At 30.9% G+C, this 25,589-nt stretch overlaps 1 protein-coding gene and 1 long non-coding RNA gene across 12 annotated transcripts in view; one reads left to right on the top strand and one right to left on the bottom strand.

Moving 5' to 3' along the window:
• Positions 1-25,589, bottom strand: part of LOC127291210 (uncharacterized) — a 248,864-nt gene that overhangs the window by 137,037 nt on the left and 86,238 nt on the right. The window contains exon 6 of the long non-coding RNA XR_007844557.1: positions 15,312-15,432. This is a non-coding gene — a long non-coding RNA (uncharacterized LOC127291210). The remainder of the gene's footprint in view (positions 1-15,311; positions 15,433-25,589) is intronic.
• Positions 1-25,589, top strand: part of LOC127291197 (latrophilin Cirl-like) — a 332,370-nt gene that overhangs the window by 226,411 nt on the left and 80,370 nt on the right. The window lies entirely within an intron of this gene.

Raw genomic sequence — 25,589 nt, 5'->3', positions numbered from 1 at the left:
AAAAAGATTTTGAAAGGAAAAATCAATTTTCCTCTATTTTTCAACTTTGAAAATTTGATTTTTAAAGTATTGCAAAAATATGGGAAAAAGATTTTGAAAGAAAAAATCAATTTTCCTCTATTTTTCAACTTTAAAAATTAAATTTTTAAAGTATTGCAAAAATATGGGAAAAAGATTTTGAAAGGAAAAATCAATTTTCCTCTATTTTTCAACTTTGAAAATTTGATTTTTAAAGTATTGCAAAAATATGGGAAAAAGATTTTGAAAGAAAAAATCAATTTTCCTCTATTTTTCAACTTTAAAAATTTGATTTTTAAAGTATTGCAAAAATATGGGAAAAAGATTTTGAAAGGAAAAATCAATTTTCCTCTATTTTTCAACTTTAAAAATTAAATTTTTAAAGTATTGCAAAAATATGGGAAAAAGATTTTGAAAGAAAAAATCAATTTTTCTCTATTTTTCAACTTTAAAAATTGGATTTTTAAAGTATTGCAAAAATATGGGAAAAAGATTTTGAAAGGAAAAATCAATTTTCCCATATTTTTGCAATACTTTAAAAATCCAATTTTTAAAGTTGAAAAATAGAGAAAAATTGATTTTTTCTTTCAAAATCTTTTTCCCATATTTTTGCAATACTTTAAAACTTAAATTTTTAAAATTGAAAAATAGAGGAAAATACTTTAAAAATGTAAATTAGAGGAAAATTGATTTTTTCTTTCCAATCCACTAATTTTCAACTTTAAAAATTTGATTTTTAAAGTATTGCAAAAATATGGGAAAAAGATTGGAAAGAAAAAATCAATTTTCCTCTAATTTACAATTTTAAAAATTTGATTTTTAAAGTATATAAATATATAAATAAAATATGGGAAATATGAGAAAATTGATTTTTCCTTTCAAAATCTTTTTCCCATATTTTTGCAATACTTTAAAAATTTAATTTTTAAAGTTGAAAAATGGAGGAAAATTGATTTTTCCTTTCAAAATCTTTTTCCCATATTTTTGCAATACTTTAAAAATCAAATTTTTAAAGTTGAAAAATAGAGGAAAATTGATTTTTTCTTTCAAAATCTTTTTCCCATATTTTTGCAATACTTTAAAAATCAAATTTTCAAAGTTGAAAAATAGAGGAAAATTGATTTTTTCTTTCAAAATCTTATTCCCATATTTTTGCAATACTTCAAAAATCAGATTTTTAAAGCTAAAATAACGAGTAAAATTGATTAATTTTGTTCGTATATTTTTGCCAGGTTTTAGCAATACTTTAAAAATCTAATTTTTAAAGATGAAAAAATGAGAAAATAAATTTTTTCTTTCTTAATCTTTTTCCCATTGTTTTGCAATGATTTTCAGAAAAAAAATGAGAAAAATAAGAAGTAAGTTAGAAAAAATTGACTTTATTTTATTTCCATATTTTTTCAATACTTTGGCAAGATTTTAGCAATGTTATATGATATTAAAAAAAAGTATGGGAAAGGCTCATAAGCAATGGTTTGTGAGCTTTTTGCAATTCTTTGAAGTATGGGATAAAACTTAAAAACAATGGCGAAAATCTTCTCCCATCTTTTGCCAGCTTTTGATAGCTTTTTCCCATAGTTCGTTTTTCACGCGGGTTACAGGCTCACTATGTAATCCACTATAGGGCTTTGCGTGCGCCTCGCATACGCACCCCCTGCCTCGTGATATACCATCCACAACTTCCTGTTGAATATTTTCCATTACTATATACACTCGCTTACAAATCGTCTCAAAAAAAAAAAAAAAATCGTTTCTTTCAACTTTCAATAATTCAATTTAATTAAAAATAAATCATAATTCCAGGAGACTTTTTTTTTCCTTCCGGAAAATATAAATAGACAGTTTGGAAAAAACAACGAGGTTTTTTGCACATTTTTTTCCTTCATTTTTTTTTTTTTTGTTTAGCCATTTAATACCCAAAATCGTTTTACACTCTCGCTTGCAAACACAAGAATCGCAGTTTATCCACAGTTTACACAAACGAAACAACTTGCGCTGTTGGTTACGGCTATAATTTCTGAATATCGATGGACACAAAAACCTAGTGTATATGCCTTTTATATATATATATATATATATAGCTAGCGGCGCGCGCGGTGTTGTGCTTTTAACAAAATCTATCGTATACAACTTTTGCGGTACGTTCTCCCGTTTCATTCCAATTTTATATGTGTATGTGTCTACTGCCACCTTTTACAACAAAAGATGCTCACATTTTTCCAATTCACGATACATAATTCACCTTTTCTCTCTGTACATTTATATATATATATATATATATACATATATACGAACGTTGAGGTACTAACTTTTCTGGAAATGACAAAAAAAAAAAAAAAAAATGAAAACGACCCGTTTCACGACATTTCTCAAGTCTCGCGAAATTTTATATGAATATACACGTGTGTTAACAAAATGTTCCCAGCGTTCGCAATTTTACCGAACAAAATATGTCCCATTAATAATTTTTTTTTATTATTATTATTTTAAACTTATTCTATAAGTACTAAAATATTTGAAATAATAATTATTATTATAGACGTAGTCATAAATTTCTTGAATTATAATTTGAAAAGTAGAATTTAAAAAAAAATATCGAAATATAAATTTCATTATACATTAAAATAGGAAATAATATTACATGTATACGTTATTTTCCATATTTACAACAAAATATATATATATATATATATATATATATATAAACATATATCTTTGAGTTAATTTATTTACTAAAATGTATGTTCACGATCAATGAATGTTGATACAAGTTAAAATTTTCCCACACAGTCTTACAATTATTTGCCCGTCTTATACAAATTATGAATTCATTTGAAAATTCAAATGATTTATCCATTTAAATATAATATATGCGAAAGAACTTTACAACTAGAAATAGTGAAATGTGACCCTATGATGAAATACGACTATTTCTTCGACTTGTATATATATATATATATATATATATAGTTGCTACTGGTGTGTAATGTGCATTGCGAACTTTATATATATATATATATATATATATATATATATGTTTTCGAGTGCCTTAAAATTTTTTTCCTTGATCGTAACTCACGTACGAGAAATTATATAGGGACATAGTGTGTATGTACATATAACACTTTCACAAAATTGTTGCTATATTTTTTTGAAAAGAGAATCATAAACGCAAGGGATGTAAATCATTTTTGAGAATGCATTTTTGACGCAAAACTCTAACCGCGGAGTATTAGATTCCCTCTCTTTCTCATTCCGTCTCTCTTTCTCTTATATGGAATATATATAAGCTCTATTGGTATCATGGACCTATGAACGTGCAAGATTTCCATTTAGATTGAGATAAAGAATCGTTTTAAACCCATAGGAAAAATCCTATTCGACTTTTCTTTTCTCCCTACCAAAACCGAGCCAGTAAATTAGACTGCGCTGTTAGTTTAAAAAAGAAAAATTTTAAAAAGAAGTGTGTATAATATATTGCATCACGATTTCATTTTCTGAATTGTGTTATATCGAACTATTGTATTTATCTAAAAATATTTTATTTCTCGAAAGTAGTTAAACTAATAGTACAATTTTTTTTTTTTTACTATTAAATTAGTAAAATTTAACTACTAGTAAAAAAAAGATTTTATTATCAAATTAGTAAAATTTAACTAATTCAAAAGCAAAAAGTAAATCAATAATTTGAATTAGCAAAAAAATGTTTACTACTTCTTTGAGAGTACTGTGATATAATAAATAAAAAATACAATTTTCTTTCTATTTTGATTAATGTAGAATTTAAAAATAGCGAAATGTTTTCAAAACTTGTGTCAATCTTCATCGCAGTTATCTTCTCGGGATAAATATACCTTAAAGGATTTTCAAATCCGATCAGACGTGGATGATATTATAAATGAAGTAACATTGGATTATATATGCACATGTGTCTGCGAATGTCTTTTTAAAGCTTGAAAATAGACACGGGCACATGTGTTTGCTTGTAAGTTTACACGTCCACCTACTTCGTGTATATATATATATATACATATACAGTTCGATACGTACAAGAACACCTACATCATGATCAGCGGTAAGTCGATGCGAATTGTCCCCTTGGATTACCATCCCACTTGTCTCTTCTAAACCGATGCATATATATATATGTATATTGGTATCGATATCTTTGTAATTCCGTCATCCAACAGACCGTATAACGTAGACTGTAGTGGCTGTAATACACGCGAGTATCAGTGCAACTTGACAGAATGAGAAATTATCGATTCTAAATTGCGTTCAAAACTATTAAATTTTACATAAATTGTTATTAAACATTAAGTCGAAGAGCCTGACACTTCGTATTGAATATTAGCTTATTTTGATATAAGTATTGTAGCTAGGCATTAATTTTAATTCTCTAATAAGTAGAAAAATCCGTTTTAGCCAGACATCGATTTTCATTGTTCAATTTTTGATATAAGTAGAAAATTCCATTTTAAGACATCAATTTTCATTCATTATTCAATATTTTGCTAAGTAGAAAAGTACAATTTAGTCAGACATCGGTTTTCAATAGCAAATTTTTCTCTAAGTAAAAAAGTCCATTTTAGTCAGACATCGATTTTTATTCTCCAATTTTTGATATAATTAAAAAAAATTCGTTTCACAGTCACCGATTTCCATTGTATAATTTTTTATGTAAGTAGAAAAATTCGTATTAGTTAGACATCGATTTTGATTAATTATTCAGTTTTTGTTTGAGTAGAAAAATCCTTTTTAGTCAGACATCGATTTTCATTGTTTAATTTTTGATATAAGTAGAAAAATCCATTTTAGCAAGACATCGATTTTCATTCATTATTCAATATTTAACTAAGTAGAAAAGTACGATTTAGTCAGACATCGGTTTTTAATAGCAAATTTTTCTCAAAGTAGAAAAGTCCATTTGAGTCAGACATCGATTTTCATTGTCCAATTTTTGATAAAAGTAGAAAAAACCATATTAGTCGGACATTGGTTGTCATTGCTTAATTTTTTAAAAATAGTAGAAAAATTTGTTTTAGTCAGACATTATTTATTTTGTATAATTATTTTTGAGCAAAGTAGAAAAAACTGTTCTGATAAGACATTATTTTTTAAAAATTTGTTAGTAGAAAAGTCCATTTTAGTTAGACGTCAATTGTTATTAATTGTTACGAGCAATGTTCATGGTAATACTGTGCACAAGAAACATTCCAATATGTGTTTCCATTGTTACAACTAAATTAACGTATCAAATACCTTTGATTACTTAACTACAAATTATGCATTCTCTAAATATTGTTAAATTGATAACCCAATTATAATTTCAAATTCTCGCAATTAAATTTTAATCATTAATTTTTTTTCCCAAATTACAAAATTTGCTATCAAAAACGTTAAAAATCAAATCATATAGCAAAAATAACAAAATATAATTTCAAGAAACAATTATTTTTCATTTTTAAATTTCTCTACATCAGGAAGGGAAATCCCCGTGCAATTATTATGAAAATTGAGAAAGAGAGAGAGAGAGAGAGAAAGATACACACACACAGAATCTCTCTAAATTGAAACGAGCTTTCAATTAGAGAGGATTTTTTTTTCTGTTTGAAAATTGCATTTTAATTTAGGTCACTTTTCCAAGCGCGTACGTGAGGAGACAAAAAAAAAGAATGATTCTTTTCATGAAAATGTATTCAGGGCGTTTTTTTAAATAATGAATTGCATCTATTTTGAAACTAGGTTATATATTTATATGTATATATAAGAGCCGATCAAAAACCGGTAAAGTAGGTATCGCACTTTTGAATCTCAAGATGCATTTTTTTTCTTGTCGAACAAATTTTTTGAATTTAAAAATTTTTTTTTTGGTAAATTTTTGTGTTTTAATAATAATTATATTGTGACAGTGATACTCACAGATGTTTATGTTTTTTTTTCTGTATACGTGAATTGAGCTCTTTTATATGTGTACACACATTCTTGGATCACAAGCACCAAAGTATCTCTCTTTCTCTCTCTCTTTCTCTCTTTCTCTCCCCTCTCTCATTTTATTTCTGTGACTTGGGCGGTAAGTGGAAAAGAGTGGGGAGAAGATGCTCGGGGCCTCTTTATAGGTAAGGGACCCTCGCCAAGATGGCCTCGTCGCATTCCTCTACCAGACTCTTTCTCTCTCTTTCTCTCTCTTTTTCTCTCTTACATCGATCCTTTCGCACTCTAGTCTCCACCGACTACTCACGTCTAGAATTCGTTCTCTGCAATCTGTTCTCTCTGTACAACGTCCTCTTTCTCTCTCTCTTTCTCTCTCCTTCTCTCTCTTTGGTAGCCATCATTCTGGACAAAATGACTTTGCAAGAGATCCTCCCAGCATCCATGTTATATTACATTACGCAGTTACGCAAAAGCAACCTCTTATTCTCAGCTTGAAATGACTCTGCTTCTTTAAACTTTAGCCTAATTGACCGCATGAAGAGTCTTGTGTCTTAAAATTCTAATAGCTCACAATTGAATTACTCGATTGAGAAGAAGAAAAAAGTGCACGTCATTTCTTTTTCTTTCTTTTTTTTTTTTTTTGTTGAAAAAGTCATTCAATTCATTTATTTTAATTGAAACCTTATCTCACTATATTTTATATGGAAAAAAAAAAGTTGAAACTAAAATATATTATTCTCTATTTTTCTATATCTACACCCAGAAAAATGGTATATTTGTCTCAGAGCCTAATAAATATTTATTTATTTGTTTCTACACTCAGAAAAAAGATATGTTTGAACCAAATGTACCATTTTTTTTATATTTACCCAATTTTTTGGTTAGTTCAAACAAAATTTGTTTAAAATAAATATTTATTTGATCTAAATAACTGTTTGGTTTATTTTAATAAATTTTTTTAAACAAAGAAAAAATTTGATTGAGCTAAATAAACGTTTGGTTTATGCAACTAAATGTTTGGTTACACAGAAAATTATAAGGTATTAAAATAAGCTGCAACGCTTATTATTTTAATCCAATTTTGTTTATTTTAATACCAAAATGGATTAAAATAAGCAAAATTTGATTAAAATAAGAAGCGTTGCAGCTTATTTTAATGCCTTTTAGTTTTCAGTGTAACTGTATATCAATGCATTTATTTTGTTGATTTAACCAAAATTTAGTTGCTTCAAACGAATTTTTTTCTAAGTATAAGTGTAAATCTTGTAAACAGCATCATTTTATTTTCATAAATTGAAACCAAAATTTATAAAAATAAACATGCCTTTATCATAAGAGAATATTTTTTTTTTAAATTCTTTTTTTGTTCTAAGAATATTAAATTACTTTTTTTTTTGTATCTTGATTTTCTTTCATGTTGACCTGTTTGATGAAGTTTATTAGAGTCAAAAGAACTGTATTAAAGCATCAAAAGAACTTTCATGTTTGATTTTATGTTTTTAAATCGATTTGTCCCAGGGGTATCGTCCTTCCCCCTCTCTATTTCTCTCTCTATCTATCTAAGAATATAAGAAACTACAGAAAATGGAACTTTTATGAGATCCCACTGAAGGAATTTATGAGATCACAATTTTTTACAGGTTGAGATTTTTTATTCGTTTATTAATCGAATTCGAAATAGGGTCAATATTGGATCGTATTTCGAATTTGGTGTTTTTTTCTTCTCGCACAAAAATCTATATGTAAATATATATTTTTTTTTTTTGTAAACTTGGATTTTTCCTCTTGTTTTTCATTGTTTTCATTTTCATTGTTCAATTTTTTATATAAGTAGAAAAATCCATATTAGTCAGACATTGCTTTTATTAAATACTTAAGTAGAAAAATCCGTTTTAGTCAGACATTGACAAGTAGAAAATTAATAATAATAATTTTATTTCTTATTTTTAATGCAATTTAAAATAATTGAATTTACTAGTAAATGTGTAGGCACATATATATATATATAGAAAACAAAAGAGGGGAACATGCGTGAATTGACAGCCGGGCAATCGTTTTCATTCGGGACGCGTGAAAAATTCGGGTTACGTCAAAAACCACAAATTACATTGCGCGCAAGGTTTGCACGAACTCTTTCTCTCTTACTCGACTCGAACCTTCCTCACCGACATTTTTATGAACTCGAAAAATTATAGAGTAGACCACCTAATTTGAGAGTCTGGCTCGAAAGAAAAGGGATCGCATCGCGCGATTCTTCTCTTGTGCGCATATGCGCGCACTTTAACTTTCAAGCGAGATCTTATACAGCCCGAGCGTGATATATCCGTCCTTTTGTGTAATACGTAATGGAGGTGCTAGCGAAGGTCGTTTCGCGATCATGAGAGAAATCTCACAGTAGGCACATTTTAGCCGCAGTACAGAAAAAAAGGAAGATAAAAAAAAAAATACTAGAACAACTTCATTTGCATATATTATAGCTTCTCTTTTTTTTTTATTTCTTCAAAAGATTAGAAAATTTTTTTTTTTTTTAGTATATAATTATATTGTATTGTGATTAGCATTTTTGCTTATGCGATGAATTTTAGGGATAATATAAAAAGTGAGAAGTTATTTGTAATTTAGATTTTGTGAATTTTATAGTAACTATTCAAAAATTTAAAAATTTAAAAGTAATTAACAATTTTTATTTTTACTGTTATTTTGTATTTTTTTATTCAAGTAGTAAAATTCGTTTCACAGTCATCAATTTTCAATATTTAATTTTTAATAAAAGTAGAAAAATCCATTTCAGTCAGACATCGATTTTTATTACTATATTTTTCTCTCAAAATAGAAATATCCATTTTATCCAGTCATCGATTTTTATTCATTATTCAATTTTTGTCTCAGTAGAAAAATTCGTTTTAGTCAGACATCAATTTTTTTACTCTAATTTTTAAAATTCCTTATCGTAGATCAAAAATTTTCTGTAAAAAAACAATTCTCTCACAAATATCTAAAAAAATAGAAATTTGTAGAAGCTTAGCTTTCGAAATCCAAAGCATCTTGTTGATTGGTTACAAACTGGAATATCGACTGTATATATATATATATATATATAAATTCCAGTAGTTTGTGCACAAGGGAAATAAACTTGTTTTCAGAAGCACATCGTCTTTTGCTGATCATTTCGACTTTTTTTTTATTTCTTCCCCCATGGTATAAAAGAGCGGCGACGAATATCGCGGATTTATTCTCCCTTTCCTGCATCTTTTCTTTCTTCCAGCGGACAATTATTATCCCGAGTTATATATATATATATATATAAATATAGTTGGTTGCACACACGTGAACGCGTGTCTGAAAGTCGAGTGCCTTGCCTCGATAAGAGGTGCACAAGGTCGGAAAATAATAGGATATCGTCCCGGAATAAATTGTTCGCGCGCTATATAGTATAACCCTTCCGGTGGATAGACGAACGCACGTACGTGTTATCTCGATGATTCGAGACGATTTACCAAACGATTCTGAACCAGATCTCCCCGAGATAATACAGATATAAATTGCCAGCTTTTAATAAAAAAAAAAAAAAGAAAGAAAAGAAGGAGAAGAAGAAATAGAAATTGATTTCAAATTACACAATTCAGTGAAACGCTCACTTTTCCCAATTTAGAAATCAATTCACTTTTTTTGAATTCTTTTTATCTGCTATTTTAACAACCAGGTTTGTTGATGGTACAAATTTTTTTTGTACTTGTCGCAAATCTGATTTGTTGGGGCCACAATTTTTTTGGACATCCAACAGATTGGTTTGTGGATGGAACAAATTTTGTTATACATCCTACAGATTTGTTTTGTGTCACTTTTCCCAATTTACTCTCTAAATTTGAATAAGTGAAATTTCACTTAAAATGTGTCAAAAGTCTTCCACGTAGAAAAATAAGTGTATATGCACTTAAAAATAAGTGAAACTTCACTTATTTTTAAGTGAAAACCACTTATTTAAAAGTGCATATACACTTATTTTTCTACGTGGAAGACTTTTGACACATTTTAAGTGAAATTTCACTTATTCAGATTTAGAGAGTAGAAATCAATTCACTTTTTTTGAATTGTTTTTATTTGCTATTCTAACAACCAGGTTTGTTGATGGTACAAATATTTTGTACTTCTTACAAATCTGATCTGTTGGTGCGACAATTTTTTTGTACATCCAACAGATTGGTTTATGAATGGAACAAATTTTGTTATACATCCTACAGATTTGTTTTGTGTCACTTTTCCCAATTTAGAAATCAATTCACTTTTTTTGAATTCTTTTTATCTGCTATTTTAACAACCAGGTTTGTTGATCGTACAAATTTTTTTGTACTTCTCACAAATCTGATTTGTTGGTGCAACAATTTTTTTGTACATCCAACAGATTGGTTTATGGATGGAACAAATTTTGTTATACATCCTACAGATCTGTGCTGTCTCACTTTGGATCACTTTTCCCAATTTAGAAATGAATTCACTTTTTTTGAATTCTTTTTATCTGCTATTTTAAGAACCAGGTTTGTTGATGGTACAATTTTTTGTACTCCTTACAAATCTGATTTGTTGGTGCAACAATTTTTTTTGTACATCCAACAGATTGGTTTGTGAATGGAACAAATTTTGTTATACATCCTACAGATCTGTTTTGTCGCTGCAACAAATTTTTTTGGTTTCTCAACAGTTTTACTGTCAGCGTAACAATTTCAAATTGTTGGACTAACAAAAATTCTGTCTTCCCGACAAACTGTATTTATTAGTACAACAATCCGATTATAAGTCCCATTTTTTGCATGACAAGCAATTTTTCTTTCTTTTTCGGTACAAAAACATTGGCAACTTTGTGTATTACATCAATCGTGTTCGTTGCATTTATATATATATATATGTAGGTTTCGATCGATTTGGCGTGAAATGATTCGTTAACGAGGGGTTTGCACATTGAAGCGTGCATATGGCAAGCGCGCAAAGGATTCTAATGACGGTGCTCGTTCCAAACGATCCTTTCAGTGGCGCTTCTCTTTCGCGATACTTTTACGGGAATATAATAATAAAGGTAATTGTCCGCTGTGTACTGCAATCTTGGTGCAAATTAAACCTCTCGAATGCATCCTTACATATACATTCACAGCATCACATAATGGTCTTACCGAATAGAGTTTTTTTAGCTTTCTAGATTAAAAATTTCGACTTTTTTTTTTCTTCTTTTTTTTCTATTTCAATTTTCACAAAATAATAATTGAAAACAATTAATTTTAAAATATATTTGGAAAAAGAAACGATGGGATATTTTTTGGCTTTCGATGTAAATTATTATTGTTGGTTCCATTTTGATCGTTACAGTCTATTCGCATGCCAGTCGTTCAGGACATGGCCCTCGGGTTCTGAATCTGAATATGCCGGGAGGATTCTAAACGTAAATGGCATCCTCTACTAGGCTAGCTACTAAAGCGTGTGCTACTTCTCTTATCCCCTCCCTCTCCCCTTTCCAAAAGCCTCTAATGCATACACGTCAAGTGGGCTACCTAGATCACTTCCTATTTCTCGTTACGTGAAACACATCTGCATCGTGACTACGCGAGAGATTCACTTCAGTTGCAAATTCATGGAATATACACCATCATCCTTACTTGAACCAATAACTGTCCTCAATATATATATATATATATAGTTCATGTAAATCTCACAAACATATCTAATAACAATTGTATTTCGGTTCACAAACAGAGAAATAATAATTATTTTCTCCCCATAAGTAGAATTTGAAAAAATTAAGTGGTCGTTAAAAAAAATTATAGTATACATATCCACAAATACAACATCAAAAATCTTATATTGTCAATTTGTAATAAACATAAAAAGTGTCCATAAAATTGTCATATATTTAATGTCGTATCAATTTTTGATGTATGTTTAATTTTTAATGCGTCGAATTTACGGATTTAACATAACATTGAAAACATGTATTATATTTTTGATGACAGAGGTTTTTGCGATGTACATATTATAATCATATGGAATTATTTATGTATTTAATGTGTGTTTCTTTATTAAGCCTCTTTTTGTTGTGGAACATAAAAATAATATTGTTTTCTACAATCGAAATCAAAATTATGATGTACACTGACAAAAAAAAATTATTTGATTCAAATACTTTAAAAATTCAGCTAAATAGTAATTCGACATTACAAAATTTTAATAGGTATTATATCTAGATTTTGTGACTAATGAGTTTTTGAAAATATGTCATTACATTTTTTTTTTTTTTTGCCAGTTAAGAATTGTAATTTCTGTTTTATATATCATTTTTAATGGTCTATGGTACATTTTTTTCCCTTGATTACGAGTTGACAGTACAAATTACAAAACTCAAATTATAAATTCGATACCATGTACTTATAATGTCTCTAGATATATATTTTTTTTTTGTTGGAAGTTTAAAAAACGAGCGAATCTTGTAATTGAATGTAATCGCTCTTGAATTAAAATATACTAAAAAAAAAAAAAAATAATAAAATTTTGTGTAGTAATGTTGATAATGACATCCGGTGTAACCTACATCTGGCGCTAGAAATTAGTGTGTCATTAATAAGAAGGGCATAACCATGTACATCTCAAGCGTAACAAATGAAAGGAAAGACGCTTCAGTGACCATGTAAGAAGGAGAGAAAAAAAAGAACTATATATATATATATATACAAACGTTATTTCACAAAAAGCAGTAATTTCAAATTTTTTCCCTCCCCTTTTTTAGAGACAAAAGCCTGTTGTTGACATTGTGGTTATTCCAATAGACGCGCGCGGTCATCGTTTATATACCATTTTAGGAACAATGTCCTTTCTTTGCAGCTACAATTAGATGGGTTATAAAAAAAAGTCACTAATACGAAATTTATTTTTATATACACAGTTCAATTATTTAAATATCAAAATAGATTAAATCCATTCCTGGATTAAAATTGTAAACTTTCCAAAAATTGAACTCTATATTCAGAGAAATGATATATTTGTCTCAGATCCAATTCAAAGTAGAATTAATTTAAAAATAAATTGATATAAAAATTTGTGATATAATATTTTAAAGTTTATGTTTACGAAATACAAAAACGAATTTAATCCAAAACTATGGTTTAATTTAATCTTTTATCTTATGAATTTAATCTGCACTGTAAAAAATGTTTAGTCAAAGCAACCAAAATTTGGTTGAGCTAACAAAAAAATTTTGTTGGTATTTAAGCAACCAAACTATTTGAGTCAACCAAAAAATTAGGTTAAGTGTTTTTTGTTGGCATAACAAAAATGTTTGGTTAGCTCAACCAAATTTTTTTTGTTAGGTCAACAAAAATGTTTCGTTGATCAAACAAACAATTTTTTTTGTAAAATTAAAAATTTTATTCTACCTTATTTCTTTTATTTGTATCTTTTTTTATTTATTTCATTATTTATTTATTATCTAATTTAACGTTTAATTTATATTTATCCAATTGAAATATTTGTGGACTGAAAAATTTCATCTCCGCCTGGGATCGAACCTCTGTTTTAAAACTGAAGGTCGGGAGCTCTGACCACTGGGCTACCCGCATCCTTGTGAGAGATTTAAACTAACTGTTCTCTTAAGCTATGAGCTAAGAGCGAATCAAATTATTTGGTTGTCGCAACCAAATTTTGGTTAGGACAACAAACGATCATTTGGTTTCTTAGACCAAACTATTTTGTTGTGTTAACCAAATTATGTTGTTGTCGTAACTAAATTTTGGTTGGAATTTAAAAATGTTCAACCAAATAATTTTGTTGACCTAACCAAATGTTTGGTTGAGATAACCCTACGACTTTGTTTCAGCCAAGCAAAATTTGGTTACAAGAACCAAAATTGCCTAACCAAACAATTTTGTTGCAAACATTAAATTTTTTTTCTCAGTGTGCAACTCTTTTTAAATAGTGTCAGACACAAAAATTAACGAATTGTTTCTTTTTTTTTGTTACAGGTGAGTGTTCGGAACAATTTCTCTCTTTTAATTCTTCTTCTTGCAAGGATGTGAAAGGTAAGAATTGATCGAATGTGCGGACGCATTGTCATCGTATATAATGAATTTAAAAAAAAAATGAAAGAAAAATTGATATCTGATGTCTCATTGTTGAGTTCATAAAATTGATAATGCAACAAGAAGAACAAGGTATATCAATAGCTCATGTCGGGATGTGAAAAAAAGAGGCCAAGAGAGAAAGAGAGAGAGAGAGAGAGCTTATCGTACACAACTTGAAATACCTGGAGGCGGTCAAGCACGCGTGCAAGATCGTCGGAGATTGCGGAATAAAGTTGGCTTGCTCCTGGCAGCAATGCCTGGTGCGGTTCAGGGAATGTGAAAAATTTACGGAATCGAAGGTTCACGGATGAGATCGTCCTGACTTGGAGATACATGGTTCAGGGTCGATTCTTTGGTGACAATGGTTTTTCGCTCTCTTCTATATATCGTACGTCGTATACCAGAGAATTGTACATTTTTCAAAGTTGACAATTTTTTTTTTTTTTCGAAATTGTAGATATCGATATAATAGGTGGAATCGTTACTCTTTCTTTATATATATAGCTTCTTTTTTCTTCTTTCTTTTTTTTCCTCTTTCTCTCTCTCTCTCTCTCACTTTCTCTGCTTTTTTACTTCTTGCTTGGCTAAGAGAAATCAAGAACCGTCGTAAAGTATCGGTAAAGCCAGAGTGGACCATGAACCAAATGGATTTCGAGGGTTCCTCGTAAAAACGTCCTTGGGAAATCGCTCGTATCGAATAACGCGTTGTGCGACTTTTTTTCACTGTTTTTTTTTTTTGCGCCACAAGATTTTTAACAACGTTCCCTTGTCTCTCGTTGGTAGTTAATTTCCCTAGTAAAAATACGATTGTAAGCTTGCATAACGTTTTGCGGGTATATAAGAAGACGTTACCGGAAAATCATTGCTGGTAACCTTGTTGCTACATAAATTATCCTGATTTACACATTCTTTGCTGGAGAATTAACGACAACTGATACAGATCGAGGGACTTCCATGTTGTATTATATGGGAACAATGTTGTACTTTATTCTTCTATTTTTAAAAGGGGATTTTTTAAATAAAAGGTATTTTAGTTTTTATTATTTCAAATTTTTTAGTATTGTATTTTCTAAAAATTTGCTACTGATTTTCACTTTCACTTCCACTGATACAAATTTTCACTTGTATTTTTATTTCCACTTTCACTAATGGTAGTTTCTTATTGATAAAATATTTGAAAATAAATTACCCCGAGTAAATCGTTTGTCCATGCTTTTCGAACCATTTGATTTTCGAATTGAACTTGTATATATTATTTACCTGATGCTCATGCGGTATCCGTTTCTCGTGACTGCGGAAACAAATGTCTTTACTCGCCGCACACCGTTTGAGTTCGATATGGATTTACGTCGCGCTGTGTGTGGTCATCGCCTCCAGCTTTCTGCAATGACATAATCAAGACCATATATATATATACCTGTTAATTATTATTTGAACGTCATCAACACATTGCCTGTTAAATGAACCATTTAACACTGTCAAAGCCAAAGCTGATAACATGTAATCAGCTTTGACGCCAATGAGAAATGCACATTATTATTATTATTACATAAATTGGGTAATTTTCTTAAAAAGTGGTTCACATTCTAATCAAATTTTTTTTTGAGTGATTTTTTTTTAAATCAATTTTGATGATAATTAAAGTGACCCACTGTTGACCACTTTTTATTGTATTTAAATTTAATTTCGGATTTTCATTTTCGAAAGGTTTCAAAACGCTTGAAAGGATTCTATTTATTCTGAGAGAGGGATTAATTTTATGTATGAAGTTTTAAAATGATAAGAAAGTCACTTATAAACGAAGAGTAGTAAATTTTAGCTTCCATGTAAAAACAATCGATAGTAAGGCGTTCATGAAACTGCTTTCGGCACAAAGAGTAGTAGTCTCTCTCTCTCTCTCTCTCTGAAAATTCTCTCTTCGGATTCTACTTCCGCTTGAAATAGCTCGTTTTTCTCCACTCTTGAGAGTTCTCTCTTCTTCCATTCTCTCTCTCTCTCTCTCTCTTGTCAAGTGACGCTCGAATTGATTTCCGCTTTACTATTGCAGTCGTTAACGTTCAGAGGATCAAGTCCTTCGGCAGTAGGGTACAAAACGTTAGATATAGGCTGTCTCTTTCTCTCTCTCTTTCCCTCATGTCGGAAGCACTGTCTTTGACAGTGGAACGCTATATACGTCAAAACAACTTTCGCATTTCTCTATTTCCTCGGAAAATAATCTCTCTTTCTCTCTCTCTCTCTCTCTTTTTGTTCTTAAAGTACACTTTATGGAAATTTGGAATATTGTCAACAAAGCTTTTGCCTAAGATGGTAAATGATGTTTATTGAAGATGACATTCTCTCTCTTGTTAATTTTTTTTTTTATTAAATAAGTCGACTTTATCCTTCTGAGCAAAAGGAGGTTTTTTTCTCCTAGATTCTTATAATTCCAATAATTGTCAAATAAATTTTATCTATAATTAGAATTTTTTTATATTTTAATTATAAGCAAAGAAAAAAGGAAAATTCATTTTTCATTTTGTTCAGAAGGTCAAAAGAAGTACAAAAATTCACTTTTCGTTTACTTCCGATAAGAAGTATTGTTCCACATCCCCCCCCCCTCTCTCTCTCTCTCTCTCTCTCTCTCTCTCTCTCTCTTTCATTTCTAGCGTCATGTCGCATAGATGAAGAACCTAAATCAATAAATTGCCAAGCCAAAGTGCTTCCCCTTTACCTTTCCCTTTATAGACAGTGGGACGGGCTTTTATTCACTTACCGCTCTGGGGGTGAAGAGAAGGAGGAGGAGGAGGGGGGGGGTTGGATTCGGTAAGACAAAGAGGTCTACACTCGACTTAGTGACTGGGCAAAAGCGAAATGGTACGAACCGCAGGAAAGTCAAGAGAGGGAGAGAGGAGGACCAAGGATTGCTCACCAAAGAGATCGATGTCACTTGATTTTCGGATCAGAGTTGAGTTAAGGGGGATCAAAACCCGTCTCGCCAACCGTGGAATCATTTCTCTTTCGACCATTTTCAACCTACGTTTTTTTTCTCTCTCTCTCTCTCTCTTTTTTTCCCTTTTCTTTCTTCTTCTTTCTTATCACACAAAGTGACCGAGAAAGAGAGAGAGAGAGAAAACGGGACCAATCGAGAAAACGGCTGTATCGCAAAGTGGAAATCCTTAACGTGATATCGAGAAGAATTATATGTCTTGAAGACCACGAAACCCATTTCTCTGGAAAATGAGTTCTTTCACTCAGGTGAAAAAAAGGATCAAATTGTTCCAATCATGTTTTTAACAAGTGAACTTACTTTTTATTCTTTTTTTTTTCTCAAATCATACAAAATCAGAACAAAAATTGTAAAACAAAGAGGAAAAAACACATTTTTCGATAATTTTACTCTCTAAATATTAATAATTTTTAGTTAAAAATTACTAATTAATGGTAGAAAACTACTACAGTGAAACTCACGTATATCGGATTTCAAGAGACCGGAAAAATACTAAAATTACCGACACAGAAATCTCCCTTACCGACTGATGGTAAAACAGGGGTTTCGGAAAATGAAAAAATTAAAAATTACCGACACATAAATCTACCTTACCGACTGATGGTAAATAGTTTAGAAAAGTTGATAAGATTCAAAAAAAATTTCTTTACTGTCAGTCGGTAAGGTAGATTTCTATGTCGGTAATTTTTTATATTTTCATTTTTACTAGCGGTTAGTAGATTTGTACTAAATTTGTATTTGTAAATTGTATTTGTACTAGATTTGTACTAAAATTAGTAGTTTTCTAGAACTATAAATAGTTTTATACTAGAAATTAGTAGTTTTCTACCAGCAATTAGTAGTTTTCTACTAACAATTAGTCATTTTTGTCTAAGAATTAATACAAACGGTTACTAATTCCTTTAATGAACGAATCGACACAGCTGATTTAATCAAAAGTGTATAGTTCACATTTAGAAAATACTTATCATTATTGCAGATTTAGAGAGTGTTTTCGTTTATTTCAAAAATCCTTTTTCAGATTTGTTTTCATTTTCTGCACGTTTTTTTTTTGTTTGTGTTCATTTCTTTAGCGGCTTTTTTCTTCCTTGCCATTTTCTCTTGTAAACTCTTTTTTTTCATTTGACTTTTCGAGTTGGACATTCAATTGATAGAAGTCCACGTGTCTTTTTACAAAAGCACCACAATACACATTGGAGTCGATCGTAAAAGCCAACACAGAAAAGAGAAAGATAGAGAGAGAGAGAAAGAAAGAAAGAGAGTGGACAATCGATTCTGAATTTCGCCTGGATTCGAAAGTGACGTAAGAAGAAACTCGAAACCATTTCGCAATCGAGTTGCGCGCATCTTTTTTTTTTTCTTTACTCTTTTCGATCAGCGTTGCTAACAAAAGAGATGTGTTTCTTTTTTTTTCTCTTTTATTCTCATTGCCAAAAGCCCTTTCATCGACATTCATAATTAGAGGCTATATTCATCTTAGATGAATCCACCACCACTTCCAATAAACGCCAAGCGATATTTCACGGTTAAAGTCTCCTTTCATCCCTCAACCAACGACCATAAACCTTCTGGTTTAAAAAATGAGCGGTCGATTTCAAAGTGGTACTGGGATTGAAGAAAGAAGAAGAAAAACTGATATATGATTTCGTTATTAGTCAACATTCCAACGATTATAAAGGATCAAACTATCATCTATTCATCCTTTTCATCTCGAGTAAATTGTTTCCTCTCGCCTCTAGATTTTGTTTTGCAAATAAAAAAAAAAATTCATTCATCTTGGCCAATTTTATAACATTAAATTTGTGTTTCTCTAAATATATACGACAGAAAAGTCACCTCTTCCTTCTATATCGAAAGGAATTCTCTTAATACTTGGTGCTCGCAACGAAGATGGAGACTGAAGAGGTTAAAGGTCGATTACCATATCCGAGTATGAAACGTGCGATTGAAAATCGCGATTTCATACGACTCGAGTACTCTACCATGTATGCGAGGGAGTCTCCTGGGAAAAACATGAGCGAGTAAAAGAGAAGACGGAAATTTATATAAAACTAGACTGTCGCAATTTTTTTTTCCTCTATAAAAAAAAAAAAATTGTTCCCAAAAAATTTATCTGTTTCTATTAGTTTTTTCAATTTTTTTTTTTAATTCCACTCTTTAGTCTTCTTTAACCGATAAACACCCATGTATTCCCAAGATCTAAAAGAACGATTATTTTAATGAATGAAACTATAACTTGAATATATGTATTATTGTATACTCGATCCTTAGTTGAGACTTGCTTTTTGAGTCACTTTTCGCACCCGGACAAATTGCGCCAATTAATTTGCCTCTTGAGACAATGAATCATATGGGTGGCTTTATTAATCTCGTCTTGTTTTAATTAACATGACTAACCTTCGACTCGACTCTTCCCTGAGAAAGATCTTAAGATATTATATACATCCAATGGAATATTCTTTTGTTTCCCCTTTTTTCACCTCCTATAAATTTGTCTCATTTTTTTTTAACTTATAAGAATCATTTTTAAAGTAAAAAAAAGTTTTTAAATTTTAATACTAGTATTCCTTCAAAAATGATCAATTTCTGAAAACAAAAAAAAAATTTGCTTTTAATATAACACTAATATGAAAATTATTATTTTTGAAAAAGTTTTTTTTTTCTGATAAAAATCTTGCATCGCAAAAGGCGAGAGATGTGATATATATTCAAAGTCGTATCATCGGTCCATGGATAAATGCGCAATCTATCAGCAACGCCCCGTCAGCGATCGCTCTCTTCTCTTCTTCTTCTTCTTCTTCCAGTTTCAGAAACGCGTCGTTTTGCTTCGCTTCAAGGTAGAGAGACTTTCATTCTTTATTATGCCAGTAACGCGTTTCCTCGCGAGAATTATAGCTTCGGATACCTGTTTCTTGAGTGTGTGAGAGAGACAGAGAGAAAGAGAGAGAAGAGTGAGCGCGGAGGCTGTATACGAATATAATGCGACCACTTGCGGTTCTGGACCGCCGAGGGGCTGCTGTATTCAATTATGCAGTGGATTTCACCTCCTTCGTTGTATGTCTGTTCCACTTTGCTTTTACTGTTCAAAAACCCCCAACAACACACTAGCATTAGCACCTAATTCCGTATAAAGAAAAGAGCAAAAAAAAAATGGAATTTTCGAAATAAAAATTAAAAAAAAAGAAATTAAATCTATTCTGGGTGTCGATTATGTAATTCTATTTCCACTTACACTATTCTACTTCCATTTCCACTTTTCCGTTTAACTTACTCTTCCATTATTTCCCTTCCACTTTTCCATTTCCACTTCCACCCTTGTTCCACTTCCGTTATTCTTCTTTCTACTATTCCATTTCTATTTCCTCTTCCACTATTCTACAACACATTTACTTTTCCACTTTTCCATTCTCACTATTTTACTTTCATTTCCACTTCTACTGTTCCACTTTCACTAATCTACATCCATTGTTCCACTTTCACTATTCTTTTTCTACTATTTTACTTCTATTTCCACTTTCACTGTTCCACTTCTACTATTCTGTTTCCACTTTTCCATTCTTACTATTTTACTTTCATTTCCACTTCTACTGTTCCACTTTCACTAATCTACTTCCATTATTCCACTTTCACTATTCTTTTTCTACTATTTTACTTCTATTTCCACTTTCATTGTTCCATTTTCACTAATCTACTTCCATTATTCCACTTTCACTATTCTTTTTCTACTATTTTACTTCTATTTCCACTTTCACTGTTCCACTTCTACTATTCTGCTTCCACTTTTCCATTCTTACTATTCTACTTTTCTATTCTCACTATTTTACTTTCATTTCCACTTCCACTATTCTACTTCCATATCCATGTCCACTGTTCCACTTTTACTATTCTTTTTCCATTATTCCACTTTTATATCCACCTTTGCTGTTCCACTTTTAATATTTTCCTTCCACTTCCACTTTTCCATATTCACTATTTTAGTCCTATTATTCTACTTCCACTATTCTACTATTTCTACTTATTTATCACCCTAATAGAATGAAATGGTAGATGTGAACGGATGGAATGGTGAAAGTGGAAATGAAGGATGTGGAAAGTGGAAGTAGAATAGTGAAAGTGGAAATGGAGGATGTGGAAAGTGGAAGTAGAATAGTGAAAGTGGTAATGGAATGATGAAAGTGAAAATGGTAGAGGAAATGGAATTACATAATCGACCCCCAGAAATAAATATTCCTCTGGCACTTTTCCCGCAGTAAAGAGAGAAAGATATATATATATATGTATGGGGAATCTTCATTGGAATGGGCGGAAGTACCCAAAGCGTTCGCCAATATCGACTAGAAATTATTCATGACGTCCATGTGACCAACCACCAACCGTTCACTTGGACGCTAAAGGGCATCTCGAAACCAACCTATATCGTATCCGATTAACCTATTTTACGAATGAATCGCTCGACCGCTCGTCCTTTGGACCAACCCTTTGATATCGATGCCTATAATAGTTTAACTATCCTCAAGCTCTCTCTCTCTCTCTCCATCTTTCTCTTTTCCTTCTCTTCACTCAATTGGACAAATCACGCTTCGCTTCCTTTGTAACTGTTTTGTTCTCGACTAATTAACAAAATCACTATTTAACTTTTAAGATCTCGATCAAGTTTCAATTTAGGCCTTGTTGTAAGTGGGTATATATATATACTGATTTCTATTAAGATAAACGTGGTCTCATCTTCAATTTTTTTATCCTATTATTATTTCTTTTTAATTGATATAAGAACAAAATTTTCTCGACGATTTGTTTTTCTTGTTTATTTTTGTTCTACTTTGTTGTTCTTTGTTTTTCTTTGCGTTTTTTTTTAATACAGAAATGATAATTTTTTTAAGAAATAACTCGAGATTAATTTATTTAATTAGTCATATCGGTTTTTGACTATCTATATAATTAAAATGAGAATGTAAAAACAAGATAAACATTTTGTCAAATAATAATATGAGTTAACGTCTTGTTGTTTTTTAATTAAACACAGTTCCTCTATATATAACTTGAAGACAAGTTTAGCTTTAAGAGATTTCACGTTCTTCTTTCTCTTGCCAAGAAGAAGAAGAAGAAGACTTGCAACACTTTGATAGTCAGGACCTTGACAAGGGTGGATAAGGATCTCGGGAATAAACCGAACTTAGACGCTCGCTCATTACACGCTTATACCTCATTACACTGTGAGCAGACTACGATTTTCTACCCGACGTCAGCAATGTTACCGAATGCAGATAGAATATATATATATATATATACCTGTTTCGTTATTACAATATGCTTTTAACTACGTAATGACAAAGACAATTTCCTCGCACTGTTCATAACGTGAATGAAGCAAATTCTATGTGTTTCAAACAATTATTTCACAACTCTTGGAGAACATTGAACTATATATATATATATATTTAAGCCATATTCTTTGATGAGCGAGACAAACTATTTTAACACATTTTGATGAGCTTTTTGCCTAACAAATTTTGTAAATGATGCTTATTGTTTTGTAAAAAACTTAAATGAATTTTTGATTAACAAAAAAAAAAAAAAAAAAGAGTTTTTTCAAGGAAACTAAGAGAAAAAATGTGACATGTTGTTAAAGAATGAAACCAAGTGTAAAAAAATTATAAAGACATACAAAATGTTCCTTTTTGTACTTTATAACAAGTACCGATTTTCACATGATGTATAAATAAATATATATTTATAAGATTTGAAGGATCATATATATTGATAACGATAGTAAGGACCTTCTGTTTCACCTTCGTCTACCTTCCTGTCACCACAAGTTACTTGCCAGAGTTATCCAAGTTGTTTTCAAATGGTCGCTCAATTTCCTCGCGCACAAACGCCTCGAGAGACGTGCCAATGACGTGTTATAATAACCAGGAACTATATATATATATATATATATATATATATATGTTGCGTACCCCTGTCGAAAGAGCTTTTGATTTCCTTGACCAAAGTTTCAACTTCACTATATATGAAGAGAAGTGAAATTGTTCTTAAATACGATATGACTTTTGACATCGAGCATTATAAAGTTAAAAGTTTCCCTACTCAATGCAGTCTTAACTCATATATATATATATCGAGTCAGCTGAACTTTGAATATTTTCATGGATAGCTCTTCAGAATGTTGGAAACTTTCCAAAATGGAAATATAAATGTTGGAATTGTAAATATTGCAGGGATAGTAACCTGAATTTCAGAATCAGAATCTACTGCTGAATTGTGAAAGGTATTCTTCGTTGGGAGAAAGCGAATTGTTATTTACGATGAGATGCTGTGTATTTCTCTCTCTCTCTCTCTCTCTATTTCTCTTGTATTCAACTCGTTTTAACCCCCTTTTATACGACTATATACGGTAACTGGTCAAATTTCTTCCTTGAATAGATCACCCACTCAATTTTAGTAGTGCCTCTGTGCAAATATTCCCTTCCTCCTTTGGTGTATGACAATATAAAGGTCCATTAAAGATCTCATTCTATGTCTGTTTGTGCCGCACTGAAAAACAGCACTTTCCAAACTAAAATAATACTTGACATTTTTGCCTTAAGACCAGATTCTCAGTCTCGCTTTCAAATATGCACTCGTCAAGTTGTTTTTTTTATATATATTTTCTTTGACGAGAGGATGTAGCCACTTGAATTTGAAAATAAAATTAAATGCATCAATAAATTATTTTTATACTTCACGAAGGGGAAAAAAAAAATTATGTACCTTGAACAACAAAAATGGTTGCTATGGAAACAGTTGCCATAGTAACGGTTGCTATGGAATCAGTTGCTATAGAAACGGTTGCCATAGTAACGGTTGCTATAGTAACGGTTGCTATGGAAACAACTACTATGGAAATGGTTGCTATGGAAACAGTTGCCATAGTAACGGTTACTATGGAATCAGTTGCTATAGAAACGGTTGCTATGGAAACGGTTGCTATGGAAACGGTTGCTATGGAAACAACTACTATGGAAATGGTTGCTATGGAAACAGTTGCTATAGAAACGGTTGCTATAGAAACGGTTGCTATAGAAACGGTTGCTATAGTAACGGTTGCTATAGTAACGGTTGCTATGGAAACAACTACTATGGAAATGGTTGCTATGGAAACAGTTGCTATAGAAACGGTTGCTATAGAAACGGTTGCTATAGTAACGGTTGCTATAGTAACGGTTGCCATAGTAACGGTTGCCATAGTAACGGTTGCCATAGTAACGGTTGCTATAGTAACGGTTGCTATAGTAACGGTTGCTATAGTAACGGTTGCTATGAAAACAACTACTATGGTAATGGTTGCTATGGCAATAGTTTGCATGGAAACGGTTACTATGGTAACAATTACCATGGCAACCGTATGAATTTAAAACTTAAAGATGGACGCCAAAGAAAAACTATAAGAGTTTCGGCCATGTGCTACGAAACCCTAAAAAAAATGTTTGTGCTATTTTTGGAAGAATCGTACGCATATTATCTTGAAGCGGAATATTAAATTGAAGTATATAAAAATTTTTCCCCCCGTGTGGAATTGAAAAAAATAATACCCCAAGGACTATGTTCTTCACAAATACGATGCAATAAAATTGTAATAGTTTTCCTTTTTGCATTTATCATCTTTTTTTTCAATCTTTAGCACAAAAAAAATATATTTTTCCATATACTCTCCTCCTTTTGATAAAAAAAAAAGAGAAACGAACTATTCAAAATGCAGATAATCAAGTCGGAAAGAATAAATGATAAAAAAAAAAATGGCATAAAAATTGAACTATAAAAGCTTTTCTGTCGATAAAATTGAGCTTCTTTCATTTGGGGAGGGATTTTTTATTCATAAGGTAGCTTTTATTGTCGTCGAATATTAAATTTACGTTCCTCTTGAGCACTGCAAAACTCTTCAGTTGCAAGTGCGTCCCTGTGCGTATCGCGATTGCTGGTTTCCGGCAACGAAAGACGTAGAGGTCGAGAAAAAGAGAGAGAGAGAGAGAGAGAGAGAGAGAGTGGCTGAGACACGATGAGAGTATAGAGAAAACGGAGGAGAAAAAATGAACGATATACCTTGTGGTCGTAACTTAATGTTCCCGAAGAAATGAACGACTTGCGGCATATATCAAAGCGCGGACAGACGTAGGTATAAATGATATAAATAAAATCAACTTGAAGTACCCAAGCGATTTATCATTCGACAGTTTCCACTTCTTTTACGCTTTTAAAAAAGAGAGGGGGAACCCTTCGCGGTAAATACATTTTTTTTTTTTTTAAATATATATATAAATTCATCTCTAACGCCTCTTTCTTTGCATCATTTAACTTTTCACATGGCGGCAAAAAAATTATGGTAACGGCATTATTACCTTTATTTGACATTTTTATACTTTAAATATATTTATATGCCTCGACCTGTATGCGTGTTTATTAATTGTCGGCCTCGCAAATTAAAAACATTCATAATTAGATGTCTTGCAAGACTAATTAACAGCAATTTAAAATCATGATTCTGAGAAGTTGAAGAAACCCGCATGAATAAA

This window comes from Leptopilina boulardi, unplaced genomic scaffold (genome assembly GCF_019393585.1).
Source record: "Leptopilina boulardi isolate dan_hultmark-lab unplaced genomic scaffold, ZJU_Lbou_2.1 LbouV2_126, whole genome shotgun sequence".
NCBI lineage: Eukaryota > Metazoa > Arthropoda > Insecta > Hymenoptera > Figitidae > Leptopilina > Leptopilina boulardi.
Note: the sequence above shows the minus strand (reverse complement) of the source record. Positions and strands in the feature narration are given on the sequence as shown.